This window comes from Falco punctatus (assembly GCF_963210335.1).
Source record: "Falco punctatus genome assembly, chromosome: 3".
Classification (NCBI taxonomy): domain Eukaryota; kingdom Metazoa; phylum Chordata; class Aves; order Falconiformes; family Falconidae; genus Falco; species Falco punctatus.
Window position 1 is genome coordinate 16,563,229 of NC_137582.1, and position 15,821 is coordinate 16,579,049.

A 15,821-nucleotide genomic window follows, 5' to 3' on the forward strand; every position below is an offset into this window, starting at 1 on the left:
CCTCAGCATCTGAAACCATCCACCTGGAGTGACTGGTGGTAGCTGTCACTTTTGCTAGCCACCCTTGGCCAGGAGATCTCACAAGCTGTCCTCTCCGGTAGTTGACTCAGTGATGCCTCGCTCCAAAGTCAGGGTGGAATGGCACATGCAGTCCATACATACATAAACCCTGACACAGAGGAGGCACCACGGAGCTCCAGGCTCCCCCTGTGCTTCCTTCTTCCTTCACGAAGCCATCAAGGACCCTCTGCCCTTGTGCACTTCTATCCCTTCGGGATTTCTAAAGATTCTAATTTAGACCTCCAGCCAGTAAGTCAGAAATAAGGAAAACTTCTATTTCCATAAAAGACACCCCCTCAGTGATAAGAGTATTAATAAAAAAAAAAAAACCAAACACTTTAAAAACACTTCATTGACGGTTCTGGGGTAAGATTTGAAGCCCATTTCCTTAGTTCCCACAGATATTTGACAGTATTATTTCAGACTCTTGGCCCATTTTTTCATGTTGGCATACATTAAATGATCAAAGCTGACTAGCTTCATACATCTTCTATTACAGCAAGGACAGTCAAAGTAGGGGTGTAAGTTGGTCCAGTGGAATTTGTCCATGGGACAGAGGAAGCAAGCTGCATAAAAAAGATTGCTTTGTCTTCTATGTTTTTCTATTTACCTGTATTTAATAGAAAGCATTAGAAATCATACTATATCCTGGATAAAATCCTTCCTTTGTAATCTCTTTCTTTGGGACGAGCAACCCTCTGACAGACCCGTTTCAAGCAGAGCATTCAGGTGCTACACTGAAGTTATTTGATTGCTGCCTTCCTCAGATCAGCTTTCTATGAGTAAGTTAAAGGTGCACCAGCTGATTTCCCAAAGGGATGCAAGTGAGGGAGACGATCCAAAGCTACCTGACAGCATTAGAAAGGCTCCCCTCAAACTGAATGGGTTTTGGATCAGACCTAAAGCCATTTGGTCTGAAGAAAAAGAAGAGGAGCACAACTTGAGTATTCCTCAAGTGTCAGAGACATAAGCAAGGCTGCATGTAATGGAAATAAGGAAAGGCTGGCTGATAAAGATAGGGCAGCAGTTTCCTTTACAAGCTTTTCTTTGTTCCTATGATTTAGGACAAGCCAGTTTCTGACAGATTAGTCAAGTATCCATTTTCCTTCCAGGAGAAGCTGTGGTGAGCACCAGTAAAGGCTGAACACACCACACTGCAGAACAACTCTGCTGTTTGAGGTAACAGCCTTCAGCAAGGAGACCAGCCAGCTGGTCTGAACAAGAAGCAGGCACACAGGCAGCACGCTGCCAGACACGCAGCTGTATTTGCAGTACACAGTTACCTGCAGTACCAAACAAGAGGTACAATGAAATTTCTCTCACCTAAATGCTGATCAAAGGGCACTGAGATATTCCAGGCCAAGGTAATGATAATCCAGCAAGAAATTCCCACTGTTGGTACAGAAGCAATAACCCCAACACAATTCAAAGGTGACATTACTGCCCAACTTGCACAGACCCTTAAAAAATCCCATTAATCTTTTACAAAAGTGAACACAAAGTTATGATAAAATTCCTTTTTTTTTTTTATAATTACATGCTGCCTACCTACATCTTCCCCATTGCTATCCCCTGCAAAAAAACAAGACAGACCTCATCCTTGGTGGTGGTTGCATTTGTGTGGAAGGAAAGCATGAATCAATTACTGTATATAAAATGTTTTTTTTATAAAAGACTGTAAGTGCCTCTATAAATATACTACACTACCATAAGCTTTCTGTTGGGCTCCAATGATTGATGAACTTTCAGGCCAGAAATGCCATTTTGATCAACTAAGTCAACACTGGGCACAACAGAGGCCAGAGAATTCCGTGCAGCCGGTCTCATAATCAGATTAAAGCATGTGGTTATAGCTTAGCATCACAGAACCATAGAATCATTCAGGTTGGAAAAGACCTTTGAGATCATCAAGTCCAACCATTAACCTAACACTGCCAAGTCCACCACTAACCATGTCCCGAAGTGACACATCTACATGTCTTTTAAACACCTCCAGTGACAGTGACTCAACCGCCTCCCTGGGCAGCCTGTTCCAATGCTTCACAACCATTTCAGCGAAGAAATTTTTTCCTAATATCCAATCTAAACCCTCCCTGGTGCAATTTGAGGCTGATTCCTCTTGTAATGTCGCTTGTTATCTGGGAAAAGAGACCAACCCCCCCTGCCTACAGCCTCCTTTCAGGTAATCGTAGAGAATAACAAGGTCCACCCTTGGCCTCCTCTTCTCCAGGCTGAACAACCCCAGTTCCCTCAGCTGCTCCTCATCAGACTTGTGCTCCAGACCCTTCCCCAGCCCCGTTGCCCGTCTCTGGACATGCTCCAGCACCTCAGTGTCTTTCTTGAAGTAAAGTACCCAAAACTGAATGCAGCCTCACCAGTGCCGAGTACAGGGGGATGATCACTGCCCTTGTTCTGCTGGCCATACTATTTCTGACACAAGCCAGGATGCTGTTGGCCTTGGCCACCTGGGCACATGGCTGGCTCATGTTCAACTGGCCATCAACCAGCATCCCCAAGGTCATTTTCCCCCAGGCAGCTTTCCAGCCACTCTTCCCCAAGCCTATAGCGCTGTGTGGGGCTGGTATGACCCAAGTGCAGGACCCAGCACTTCTTGTTGAACCTCACACAATTGGCTTTGGTCCATTGATCCATCCTGTCCAGATCCCTCTGCAGAACCTTCCTGCCCTCCAGCAGATCAGCACTCCCACCCAACTTGGTGTCATCTGTAAACTCACAGAAGGTGCACTCAATCCCCTCATCCAGATCATTGATAAAGATATTAAACAGAACTGGCCCCAGTACTGAGCCCTGGAGAACACTGCTTGTGACCAGTTGCCAGCTGGATTTAACTTAACTTGCTTGAGGCAACAGAGGTAGCAAACAAACAGGGGTTTCTGTTTTACCCAGAGAAAGAATAGGTGATACTCTTTCAAGAGTTTTAGCTTCAGTCTCTCAGTGACCATAATCCTGAAAAACATTTCAAGGGCTTTACACTAACTTTTCATTGAGGGAACATAGGTCTGCACTGCATGTTGTAACTGTTTCTGTTTAGGGTAGAAGGTTTTTATCCTTCTTCTTCTTCCCTGGCCCAAGAACCACAAAATGTCTTTTCCTGGAATGGCTCGATTGCGTGTAACTATAAATTAAAGATGAGCTGTCCCTATACTGAAGCCCTGTTCAAGACCCACATCAAAATATGTCTGTGTCCCACATTTACAAAATGCATATTTGCTTCATGCTAAGAAAAACTGACATTTGCGAGGAGCTGTGTGCTTTGTTTTTCAATGAAAAAACAAGTTTTAGCTGTGGTTTGTGAAAGGCACATACTTTCCCAGGAAAGGGAAGACTGGTCTCGTTAAGATCCAGTTAAGTACAAATTGCCCTGTTAAGAGGAATATTTTGCAAGTTCAGTATCTAAATAACGAAGAAAAACACAGAATGCTCAAAACAGTAAGACCTGTCATTCATGCACAAGTTTAACCTGGAAAGCTGAAGCAAGACAGATAGGAAAAAATTAAAAGCATTTCAAAGTGCCAGGCAAAACTTTAAATGTGTCTTCCCACAATGGCATCTGCTCACCCCTCACCGTAAAGGTACGGGTGTCTCGATCATATCAATATTTTCCACAACTCCTCCACGCCTACATACCAAAAGCAACAGGAAAAAATAGAGGAAAAAAAAAGTAATGTAAATAAACATACTGGGGATGAAATTCAGATCTCTTAAAATCAATGGCAGTTTTGCCGCTGGCTTCAGCAGAGCCAGATTTCACGTACAGCCAACAAAGCTGCTCACTGATGTCCACATCAGACCGCTTTGAGATTCCATGAATGGAAGCTCCTTCTGGCAAAGGGAGCTTTCACCTACTTTCTAAAGTCCTAATGCAACCTGGTACTTTAAGCCCTTGAGAGATATATTATTCACAGCTTTACACTAACAAAGAGCTTGTCCAATTGCAGCCTAAGGTTACATCTTCAGGGGAAATAAACAAGTGAAAAGGAAGGGACGAGCCCTCACTAGGAAGATGACAAGTTTGAGTTCTCCCTAACCTTTGCTCTCACAAAGGTATGATTTTTATGGTATCTGAGTTTCTGAGGAAAACATTTTTCATTTTCCCCAGTTTGGGGAAAAGCAGAATTCCTAGATCCTAGACAACTGGGGGACTCGTGGAGGAAATATCTCCAGAGTCTCTGCTGAGAGTCACATTTGTATTAGTTGTGGCACCCGCAAAGCTTGGCAGCAGTCTTCGTGCTTTGGGAGTCCCAAATACCTGGAAAATCCAAGGGTTAGCTAGGTATGCCCAGAGGCCAGGGTGAGGTTCAGAGTGGTCTCTTCTAGTCTTGCCAGCTCTTCCCATTCTGAAGCAGCCATCACCTACTAAGTCTAAGGACACCTGACCTCACTCTCCATGGGGGCCTTAAAACCTGTTCTCTCCATTATTCCCCTCCTCCAGAAGGATTAAAAAAAAAAAAAAAAAAGTCCATAAAAGCATTCTTTTGGTTGAAAACACCTCGCTGCATAAGACAACACATATTACACCTTTTGAGCTGAGGTGGTGCAGAAAAGGTCAACCAACATTCAATAAATGCGCAAGATGTTCTTTTTCAGTTTCCAGTTTTAGAAAGCCCCAGTCAGTTCTCTGGATAGAGCACAATTTTAAAGAAAATGGGCCAGAAAGTCCTCTACAGATGAGTCACACTGACTGAATATCAGATGGAACAACGGAGCTGTTGTCCTATCAGGGCTGAGCCAAAAATAGTTGTTTTCATAAGCCTTTTACCTGATTCTCATTCTCATCAGCACTGAAGTCCAGTGGGGATGGGAGAACCAGTTTTACTTCAACTTTAAACTCTTTCAAGATCTGTAGCAGAAGTGTATTACCGAAAAGGACGCAGCAAAAGAGATTGTTGGCAAATTACTAAAATGTTGGCAGAAGAGGTGTCCTCAGAAGGTGGCAAGCAGGACATGGCATCATTCTGGGTTTCCACCTACCTAATAAAACATTTTGATCTGCATCATAAGTATGCCTCTTTCCACATAAACACCCCAACACTTGTTTATTAGCATGTATGAAAAGCAGGTCCACTCTGGGTTGTATTACTGACCCCAGCAGTCATGTTGCTCCTGAAATAAAGATCTATAATGACTGCAGAATTGCCCTCAGCTGTCTTTTATTTCCAGTATTTCATGCTTACTCAGGCCTTTCATGAAGATTAAACCCCACTGTCTTGGAGGAACATATGAGCATGCTAAAACTAATGTACACAGGAAAAAAACTTTGCTATATCCTTACAGCCAAGAAATGTAACATTCCATGTTTTCATCACTCTCACATCCATACTCATCTGTGCCGAGTTAGGTTGTGTGCCCAACCAAGAGAAAACTGTGTCATGCCATGGCAGGGGTGTTTGGCCTAAATTCAAAATGGGCCAGGGTTTTAGATGCCTGAATTACCACACAATAAAAGGAGTAAATTTTCAGATGTATTAAATGCCTGTCCATAAAGAGGGAAAGAAAAAAAAGACACTCTTTTTCAATTTGACCATCAAAAAAAAAAGAAAAAAGTTAATAAAGCCCACTGTAAGTCTCCAACACAAAAAGCCCTTCAATAAGCCAAACACTCAAAGATGTCAGATAAATAGTACAGTATTACTGATCAACGGGCTGGCATAGAGAAATCAAATGATTTGTTCAAAACTGCTGTGGAGATGAGGGCAGAGCCCAGAAGTCATATTTTTCAAGTGGTTACCGCATATCCCTCCCCTAGAAGCTGGCAGCAAATCCCATATGCATTTTTTGAAAACCATTATGGAAGTTGTCACATTCTGTGACACGTTGATCAAGGTTCCCCACCAAGCAAGGGGCTTTACTTAACCTCAGACTTGCTTTTGAGTTGTGCACACATCCAAGCACAAACATCCAAGCACCAGTCAACAGACCCGCAGTGTCATGGAGCCAAACGATACTCTTTCAAAGCATTAGGCTGGGAGAGGGGGCCAGAAGCCTTTGGCAGCACTCAGACCTCCCAGCCTGAGAAGAGAGGCTCTCAGGTTCCTCTGTGGCTGTGCACATTTTGTCAACTGATTTCAGACCTTAGGAACATGACAAGCGCTTTATAACCTCCTCCATCTATTGATCTCGTCCACCCACCTTGGTGAGCGTAGTCAAAGATGGGATGTGAGAGGATGCAGGGCAAGGAGAACGGGCGTTTTTTCCCCATCCCCTCAATTCATCCCAAGTATTTGTTTGCAGCACTTTAGGGCTATTCATTTATTCACATGGTTCTTCACTTTAGCATAAATGTGTTGTAAACCCTTGTGCAGCTCCACTAGCTAGAGCAGTTCAGTTATAGCGAGATGCCTGAGTCAAGTTTCATGTCCCTTCCTTCAGGTCTGATTTTGTTAAAAAGCAGATGATACAAAAGACTGGATGGATATAGAACCATGTACAAAGAACGTTCAGAAATGACAAAGGACCATCTTACACCCTAAGCCCTCTGAGATACCAGACAAACTCCTGCTGCTTTTAGATCTTGTCACATGATTGCTCTTGACCATGTGCCCTGTGCTCATGGGACTCCATTTTAACAGCTTATGCAGATACATCAATGCATACAACCAGAACCCAGGCACACCTACTACTTTTCAAGCCAAGTCAGACACAGTTCTAGCCTTAGCGCCTTAGCCAAAGACACAACAACCCCTGTGAAGGTAACCTGTTACGGGTCAGTGTAGACAAGCAGAGTGATGCTGATCTCTTGGCTGACCAACCAGGCTACTTCCTATGATGACACAACTGTGTAAGTTGAAATAATTAATCATTCCCATTTATCTGACACTTGTGAGACTGCATCTGGAGCACTGTGTTCAGTTTCAGGTTCTCTAGTACAAGCAACGCATTGACGTAATGGACCAAAATAACATTTCATCTGAAATTCAGCCCTGCTGGATTCCAGGACTAATGGTTTATACAGGATGAGCTTTGGAGCACTGATTCAGATCACAATACAGGTTTTTCCCCAGGAACATAACTCCTTAGAGGCAAAATAACTTATTTATTTGTATTAATTTCACCTGGGAATTTAAGGGCAGAAAAAGTCATTTTTTCAACAGGGACAAGCATGACCAATTTGACTACAGTGGATGCCTTTTACTATTGATTTTATGACTAATAAAAAAAGTAGACACTGGTACAGATATGTACAAACATAGCCTATGCATTATTACGTAACAAGTAAGACCCTGTACATCAGATTGTCTACCATTTCTGTTTGGTATTTCCATGTTTTTGAGCTGTCTTTCCTTCTGTTTCTTCTCCCTCTTCTCACAAATAGGGAGATACAGCATGCTTTTTAATTGTATCAACAGCAATCTATGAATGCCCTATAGAGGAGAATAAATCGCCTCCCCAGTCATTTCACATTTCTTTCACATTATTTTATGTCTGCTATCTGAAGAGGAAGGGTTTCTTCCCTTCCTTGCTCTATGGGACCCATAACAGATATTCAGCAAGTTCAGGATTTTCAAGAGAGGCAGTATCTGAAAGCAGTACCTGAAAGTTCAACAGATGTATTTCAAAACTGCATCCAGAATTGCAAAATTCACATATGTTGTGCCTCACCACTGAGGCTCCTGTATCCCAAAGCCTTCACCTTGTCCATACATGTAAATAAGACAAGCCAGGGACTGTTCCTTGGCACCGGAGCCAACTGCCCAGCAGCTCGTATCCAGACAGCTAAGCCCTTTCACCTCCCCAAAACAAGGTGCCTGCAGCCAAATTACTACTGGGGATGGCCCCTGGCCAGTGTGAGTCCCCAAACAGTGCCCAGGCGTTGTCTGGAGAAGCACTAGCCGGTGTGGGCTGGAGCTGTGCCAGCAGCTCGAAGTTCGGACAGGTATACACCAGTGCCCAGGGCTATGCCTTGTCCCTGTTTAACCTGTTGGGATAAACCTGGCCACAACCTCCTGCAGCTCTTGTATTTGCAGGCTTTTCCCCTCTCTTGGTCACTGCAGAAGAACGGCCTCTGCTAGGCCAAAGCTCAACTGCCGTTCATGAATCATCTCAGCAAGGGCCGCAAAAGAGCACGACAGGACATAAATTCTTAAGACTTCATTATATTTATCAGAACTATCTGTTTAAGGTGTCTTTTAAGGGTTAAGATGACCATTGTTTTTTAGGAAGCAGACTGGTAGTCACACCGGGAGGAACTGGGGGTAAAACCTGAAGTATCCGTCAAGTTTGGAGATACAATATTAGACAAGAGGTGACAGATTAAACACTGCATGTCTGTCGCTTGCAGCCTGGTCTCTAAAGCTCCAAAAGACACTGCTCTTATGTTAAAAGTCATGTTTCCACACCCTCCTACAGCACCTTTGCACAACTTGATGGAGACACATCCCTGAGGGGCCACGTTGTCCGTGTGGGCCCTCCTGCCATTTGTCATCGCGCTGGAAGTACTCATGAATGTCTCTCCACATACACAAGTTTATTTAGAGACAATTTGAGTTGCCGCATGTGTGAACAGGGCCCTTCATTGAAAACCTGTAAGCAACCAGGTGAAGGGAGGGCTCATGGGGAGTCGTGATAAAGTGTTTCAAGCAAACGACACCCTGAACAGTTCCACCTCTGCCACACCAGCAGGCAGCCTGCAGCACGAGGGAAACAAACACCAGCACCAACAGCTTTTTGTTTGGCCAAAAACAGGAGTTCTGTGTATTTATTTAAACTCAGCTGACTATTAAAGCATATACATGTATATACTCATCAAGGGCACAGCAGTATGTTTCAGTGGTGTCTTGTTTTCTATTGACTCTTTCCAGCCAGATCAGAAATGGGTACTTCTAGTGCAAAAAAAGAAAAAAGATTTGAAAAAGGGAGAAGAAAAGCACACTCTCCTTTTACCGTCTTGAAGTAACATCGAGTTTGTATTAACAGAGCCTGGGTGGATGCCAGGTTTCCACCCTCCTGGAAGGAAGGCTTGAGGATATGCTTAATTAGTAAAAATATAAGAAGCATAACACAGCACATATCTACCTGTTCTGTGAATATTAATAACACTGTTAAGCAATGTCATGTCAATTGCCTTACAATTACAATTACAATTGTAATTACAATTACAACTTACAATTTGAATGCATAGGTGTGGAAGAGGGACACCCATGTGCAGCTGTGTATCAGCAAATCGCTGCCTTGGAGGGCAGCACCATTCAGAGGCCTCACATGAACCTCCCTGGTCTTTCTATAATTTCCTATCCAGCCCTTACTATTCTCCTCTTGCTTTTCTCAGAAGCCAGACGGTGAGCCCCCAGCTGATATATGAAGGACGTTGCTCACTCATTGAGCTGAACCAGAAAAACCCATCCTTTGGCAGTGGAGAGCACATATTTCCTAGTCTTAGTCAATGTGGTGGTTATTAAAATGTAAAAATGGCATGTTCCAATGCAACTACAATGGTATCATTGTTGAATGTCTGTTATTTCAAAGCTGGTAAGTCTGGGCTAAAGATGTGTACCCTGTTTTGCAACATGAAAGAAACATACAGGTCTGAGATTGTATGTTGCTGTACAGCTGGTGTAATCAGGCTGACTAACCAGTAACTAAACACATATTGATATATATAATTATTGATATCAACATCAGTCCAAAACTAGGCCACTGGCTTACTACACTGGTCTGTGCAAAATTTACACAGACCTTTCAGCTAATAAAACTCTAGCTACCTCTCAGGATGTGACAACTCCATTTAATGACCTCCATCACGACTAGACACCAGCATTCAATATCACAATAGTCCTGTGAAACCAAGCACGCCCTGTCTTGGAGAGACCCGGCTTCCAGGTACTGGCAGAGAGACCAAAATCCTGACTGCTGAATGCATGATAGACCAAAGACTGGGCCCAGCTAAATAAAACTTGCAAGAATAATATTAATAATAGCTCATGCTACACAGAACTGCACTTCACCTAGATCTGCAGATGGGATCATTCCACCATCAACAAAGGCATCTCTAGAATTTAGGTCACGACTAATGAACCATTGTCATTTCCAGCCCAGAATTTGTCCTGTTTTTAACTAATTTGGACTGGTATCAATACACACAAGGACCTTCTGTTCTTTGCATGTTGTCATCCATGGTGTTTTAATCAATTTGTCTCATGTCAACCACATTACTTCCCCACGCAGGGGAAGTGGAAAACAAACAGTAGGAAACCATCTTTGTGTGGAGACGGGTTTTAACAGTCTGAAGACTGATGAAGAACAAATACTATGTGCACCTACAAAAAGGGAAAAAAAGGAAGATCCAGGAAACTGCAGACCAGTCAGCCTTGTTTCGGTCCCCGAGAAAACTATGGAACAGGTCCTTACAACAGCTACTTCCAGGCATGCAAATGATAAGAAGCTAACTGTGAAAATCCAACATGGATAGAATGAAGTTTCAATCACGCTTGACCAAAGAACTTGCTCAGTGGATGAAGGGAAAGTTGTGGATATAATCTACCTTGACTTTAGCTAGGTGTTTGCCACTGTCTCTCAAAATCCTGTTTGACAAGCCATTACGATACAGACTGGAAAGATGAAACACAAAATGGTTAGGAAACTGACTGAACTGTTGAGCTCAGAGGGTGGTGTTTAAAGGGTCAAAATCATGTTGGCAGCTGGGCACAAATCACTTTCTTCTGGAATCAATGCAATTCAGCTTTATAAATGATCTGGAAGGTACAATTATATGCACTGTCACCAGACTCGAGGATGAGCCTAAGCTGGGAGTGAAGGTAGATGTTCTGGAAGGAAAAGCCACCATATAGAGAGATCTCAACAGGCTACTGAGATGTGGCCAACAAGAATGAGCTTTAACATGAGGTTCAGCAGAGATAAATGTCAAATCCTGAACCTGGGATGGAATAATCCCAAGCAGTAGCACCAGCTGAGCACTGGCTAGCTGGACAGTTGCTCTGCTGAAAAGGCAGGGTGTCTTGGCAGACAGCAAACTGAACATGAGCCAGCCATGTATCCTGGCAGCAATGAAGGCCAACAGCATCCCCGGCTGAATTAAGTAAGACTATTGCTCGTGGATGGAGGGATGTGATTTTTCCTGCTCTGCTTGGCACCTGTTAAGCCACACCTGGGACACACTGTCCAGTTTCTCTCCCCAGTTCAAGAGAGACATTAAAAACCTGGAGATGGTCCAGACGGGACTAGCAAGATTAGGGGGCTGAAGAACTCCACAACTGAATGAATCGTGCTTGCTCAGCCTTGAGCAGGAAAGGCTCAGGGTGGGGAAATCAAATCACTGCCTTCCAGTGGAGTTAGTTGTGGAGAAGACCCATCTTTTCACGAGGATGCACTATGATAGGAAAAGAAGAAATGGCACAAGTGGCTTCAAGGAAAGTTTCATCTGAATATTAAAAAAAAATATTTTCTGTGAGAGCAGCTAAAGAGTGGGATAAGTTGCCTGAAGAGAGTGGAATCTTCCTCACTAGAAACAGTAAAGACTTGGCTTGACTGGGCCTTGAATAATCTAATCCAAGGGCCTGCTTTGAACAGAAAGTTGGACCAGGTGGTCTGTGGAGGTCACTTCCAACCTAGACTTGTCCGTGTTTCTGCAATTCCTTTCCATTTATTTTTAATACATACGTTGCTTTTCAATTCAGAGCAGAAAGCAGTAAGGATGCAACAGTATTTGCTTTCAATGAGTGTCCAAGATACAAAGAGTTAAAGATCTCTCACTAGCTCAGACAGCAGCTCCAGCTCCCACATACCCAGACTTTTAATGGCCTGGGTTGCACCCTAACCTGGCCACCTGGCAGACATCCTCCCTGCCAGGTTTCTGCCCAGTCTAACCCTGCCCAGAGGGGCAGTGAGTCTCATGCTTCTCGTTGGCCATGCCTCCCCTGACTGCCGACTTCTTTAATGTTCCACATCGTGTGCCAGCCCAAAGCACAAGCCCTGCCCTTCTGCCTCCTGGACGTGAGCTGGCACGCATGGTCTAGCCTCCAAGTGAGCGCAGCAACCTCCCATGAACGCGAGGAAACAAGGCGACTGTTACCAGTAAAGGCAAAACAAGCTGCAGCCACAGGTCTCAGCCGACCAGAAACCCCTGCCATGGCTTGAGCTATGAGCCTGAGAGATGAACAGAGCTCCACAGATAACCTGCTTCAGGGCCAGCAACTGAAGGGTTAACCGCGGTAGCACTAACGAGGCAAATGACTGAACTGTGTAATTTTTGGCAGGGCACCTTTAACCTCACCATCCCACCCACCATTTCCCTACTGGGATCCATACCAAGATGGGATGATAAGGAGGGAGGGTTTATCACTTTGGCCGACACTTTCCTGTCCTGCACGCAGGGACAGGAGGAAAGGAGAGCTGGCTTTGGTGGGAAGCGGCCGGCAAGCAAGGCAGCAAGGGATGGCAGGGAGCTGGAGCAGCACCTGCAGCATGCACCTGGGGAGGTGTTGCAGCCACCAAGCGCCATGGCACACCTTCGGGGTGGCTGCCACCAGCGTGAAACTGTCTCCATCGCGGAAGCCACACCTGAAATACCTCTCCAAAATTGCTTCAGATAAGCAGTGATTCCTACCCTGAGGAGCTGGAGACAAGTCTAATCCCAGACTCTTCCCTTTCCCGGCCCCAGCTCCTAGCTTGCTGTGAGAGAGATACAGACACCTCTGCTGCTATTAAGCACAACAAGATGTCTGAGACAGTGGGAACCCACTCAGTGCAGCAGTACGTGAGGTACTTGGGGTGATACCCAGCTGTGTTTTGCTTGGCCACATCCGCAGGCTGCAAGGCGACCCTGCGCCACTGCTCCCTGTCCCAGCAACACACCAGGGCAGCCACGCAAGCCACGGAGGAAAGCAAGAGCATTATTAGAGGGGCAGGGAGCAGTGAAGCAGCCACTGTGGAGCTGCTTGGGAATTATAACATAGTCAGAGTAGGCAACTATTTTTGTGAAAATGATCTTCAATTAAATTGGTGTTAACTGTTTCAGGACACACAGAGGAAAACAGCATATGCTTGAAAATTGGCATGAAGCACAACTTCACAAAGGCAGGAAACTGATATATATGCTTGTATTTATACCAGTTTTCCACGTAACAAGGTCCAGGGTATCACCGTCTGTCCACCCTCCCTCTGCTGAATACATTGGATAAAAGAAACCAAACATGTCAGAGAACTGAAAGATGCTGATATTTCGATCCATTGTGTGAAAACAGCCGAGCAGAGGAAAGAAACCCTAAAGCTGCCAGAAACCCCATCCAGACACACACAACTTTGCACAAAAGAGGACATCACCCCAGAAGGACCAAGTGTGGATGACAGGCGTGACAGTGAGGACGACAAATACTGCAGTCCTGGTTATAAAGAAAATGTAGTGGGCAACACAGTTGTGTTCATGGCCTCCCAGCTGGTTCAAGGTTCAACCATAACACCTGAGGCATGACTGAGACACAAAACAGCAAAGACAAACAGCGTGGTGATGTGGGAATGATAAGAAGTGGTGGGGATTCTTTCCCTTATCCAAGCAGATCTTCCTGTGTCTTGTCTTAGGAAACTGTTTGAAATATCTCACTTATGATAAAAGGGGGACATCCTAATTGAGGGTTAAAAATGGGAAATCCTATGGCCAAAAGAAGGAACATCCATCACAAGGAGGTATGCAGGAGATCGCACCTCCACACTGAGAGAAACATCAACAGTTTCACAAGAGCTGCAGATGACTCGGGAAGTGCTACATTTTAAAGCTTTTCTTAAAGCATCTTGGGATGCTTTCTTCTTAACTTAGCAGACGCTGAGGTCCTTATCAGTACTGGAAGTTTAGATGACTTGGCAATCTTCCAGAACATTTTCTTTAAAATTAATAAACCTGACAAGCACAATGTGAGTTACAAACTGCCTTGACTTCCAGGAATAAGAGGATGGTTCAAAGAATACAACCCTAGAGCCCCCAATGGAAAAAGAGTGTATCTTATGGCAGAGCCTTCCAATCCCCACCCGCATTTTTTCAGTCAATTTTCTAACCCCTGCACTTTTGCTACAAGGTAGTCAGGATGTCTCTGTGCGGCAAGACTCATTCCAACTGGCAGCTCTGGATCAAAGAGCACTGGAAACATTAATCAGTGCGCCTAATCATTTCCAATCGCAAGAAACTTTTCTCTGTGACCTGGCATATAAACACCAAGTCATTTCATTCACTGGTTGACAGACCAGAAACCAAACAATCCTTATCATACCTAATTCATCTTACTCCTCCGGTTATAGATGGATCAGCCTGCAATCCTCCAGCAGCAGTGGCAAACTTTAGGCGCTTTACTTAATCAAACTGATTAGCAACCTGTCTGTAGTGCCTTTTATCTGTTGGTGCCAAAGTAGTTTACAAGCATTAAGTGCATCTAATTTTGCGATAGCAATGCAAGATGTGGTTACTATATTCAAAAGCACCTCCAGTAATGAGGGAGCAGCTCTTGTTTTAAGGGGATGGGCAGGTTCGAGGCCGCAAGTTTTGCTCATACATGAAAACCACTTTGAAAATTAAATGAGCAAATGGCAAAGTCAGGGAGGGAGCCCAGGAATTTTGATTGCCAGCTATCTGTGCTGCCCATACTACCATATGGTTTGTAGCAAAAGGAAAGGAATAATCAAACCAGACATCCGTGCCCAGAGCCTTATCTATTTGGGCACCATCCTCCGGACAGCCGCACTCTGAGTACAAACAAAGGGGGATGAGATCTCCTCTCCCCTCAGCAGGTCCAAGGGGGGACATTGTGCCTCCTGCACTGGTTCAGGTTAGTAGGTATGTGATTGCCACCTGTTTGGGAGTTTGCTCCCATGGTAACATTGATTTCTTGCTTAACGCCAAAAGCAGAACAGCCCTGCCACTGTTGCAAGGAAAGCTGACAAAAAGCTAAGGTTGCTTTAGCTTTCCTTGGTTTTCACTCAAGTGCCCCTAACTTGGGGAAAAAGAAAGAATTATGCCAAAGGTCAGCCTGTTCCAGGGCAGCTTGCTGCTGCTTTGAAGGAGAGAGAAGTCAGGGTGGCACAGAAACCTGCTGCTACACCTGACAGGCTCTCATGGATAAGAGCTGGTGATGGAGCTCCACGGGAGCAGTGTGCAAACTTGCATGACCTGCCCTGAACCCTGCCCCAAACTGTCCCATTCTTTTCTCTGGTGCATGGAGCCAGAGGCAATCCAGTTCCCTTTCTGCTCTCTCATGGACACCGAGAAATGTTTCTTTTCCTTGAGAGTAGGTGCCTTCGGGGAGAGGTGTGGGGAGGTAAAGAAGGGCTGGAAGAGATGCATGAGCACATGAAGACTTCCTTCCTACATCAATGCAACCTCATCCACTACAGTGGAAAGTTAAACGAAGGATTTCCTGGTGGAAAAGCTGCCAACACAATGCTTGGGAGAGCTGGATTTCAACACCTGCTCTGCCACAGGCTTGCTGCCTGGCCTTGCCCAAGTCACTCAAAAGCCACATGTATAATGGTACTGACATATCTGGCTCCTGGGAGGAAGCCCATGACACCGAGCTGGTTGGATGCAGAGGCTTAGGCTTCTATGAATAGGGTTTGCACAAGGCAACGCATCCAACGATGGCTGCCAACGAGGCCAAGAAGTGCCAAAAGGCAAGACCGAATCTCCCCCAGGTCTCCGCCGTTTGAATCGCACGGCTCTAGGAGCCTGCTGTTGGCATGGGGCAGCAAGGGGCTGGTTCACCCTCTGCTGATCCAGCACCTGCAGCGGCTTAGCACATTATCCC

At 44.9% G+C, this 15,821-nt stretch overlaps 1 long non-coding RNA gene across 9 annotated transcripts in view; it reads right to left on the bottom strand.

Moving 5' to 3' along the window:
- The window catches only part of LOC308060715, a 228,783-nt gene that overhangs the window by 64,571 nt on the left and 148,391 nt on the right, over positions 1–15,821 (bottom strand). The window lies entirely within an intron of this gene.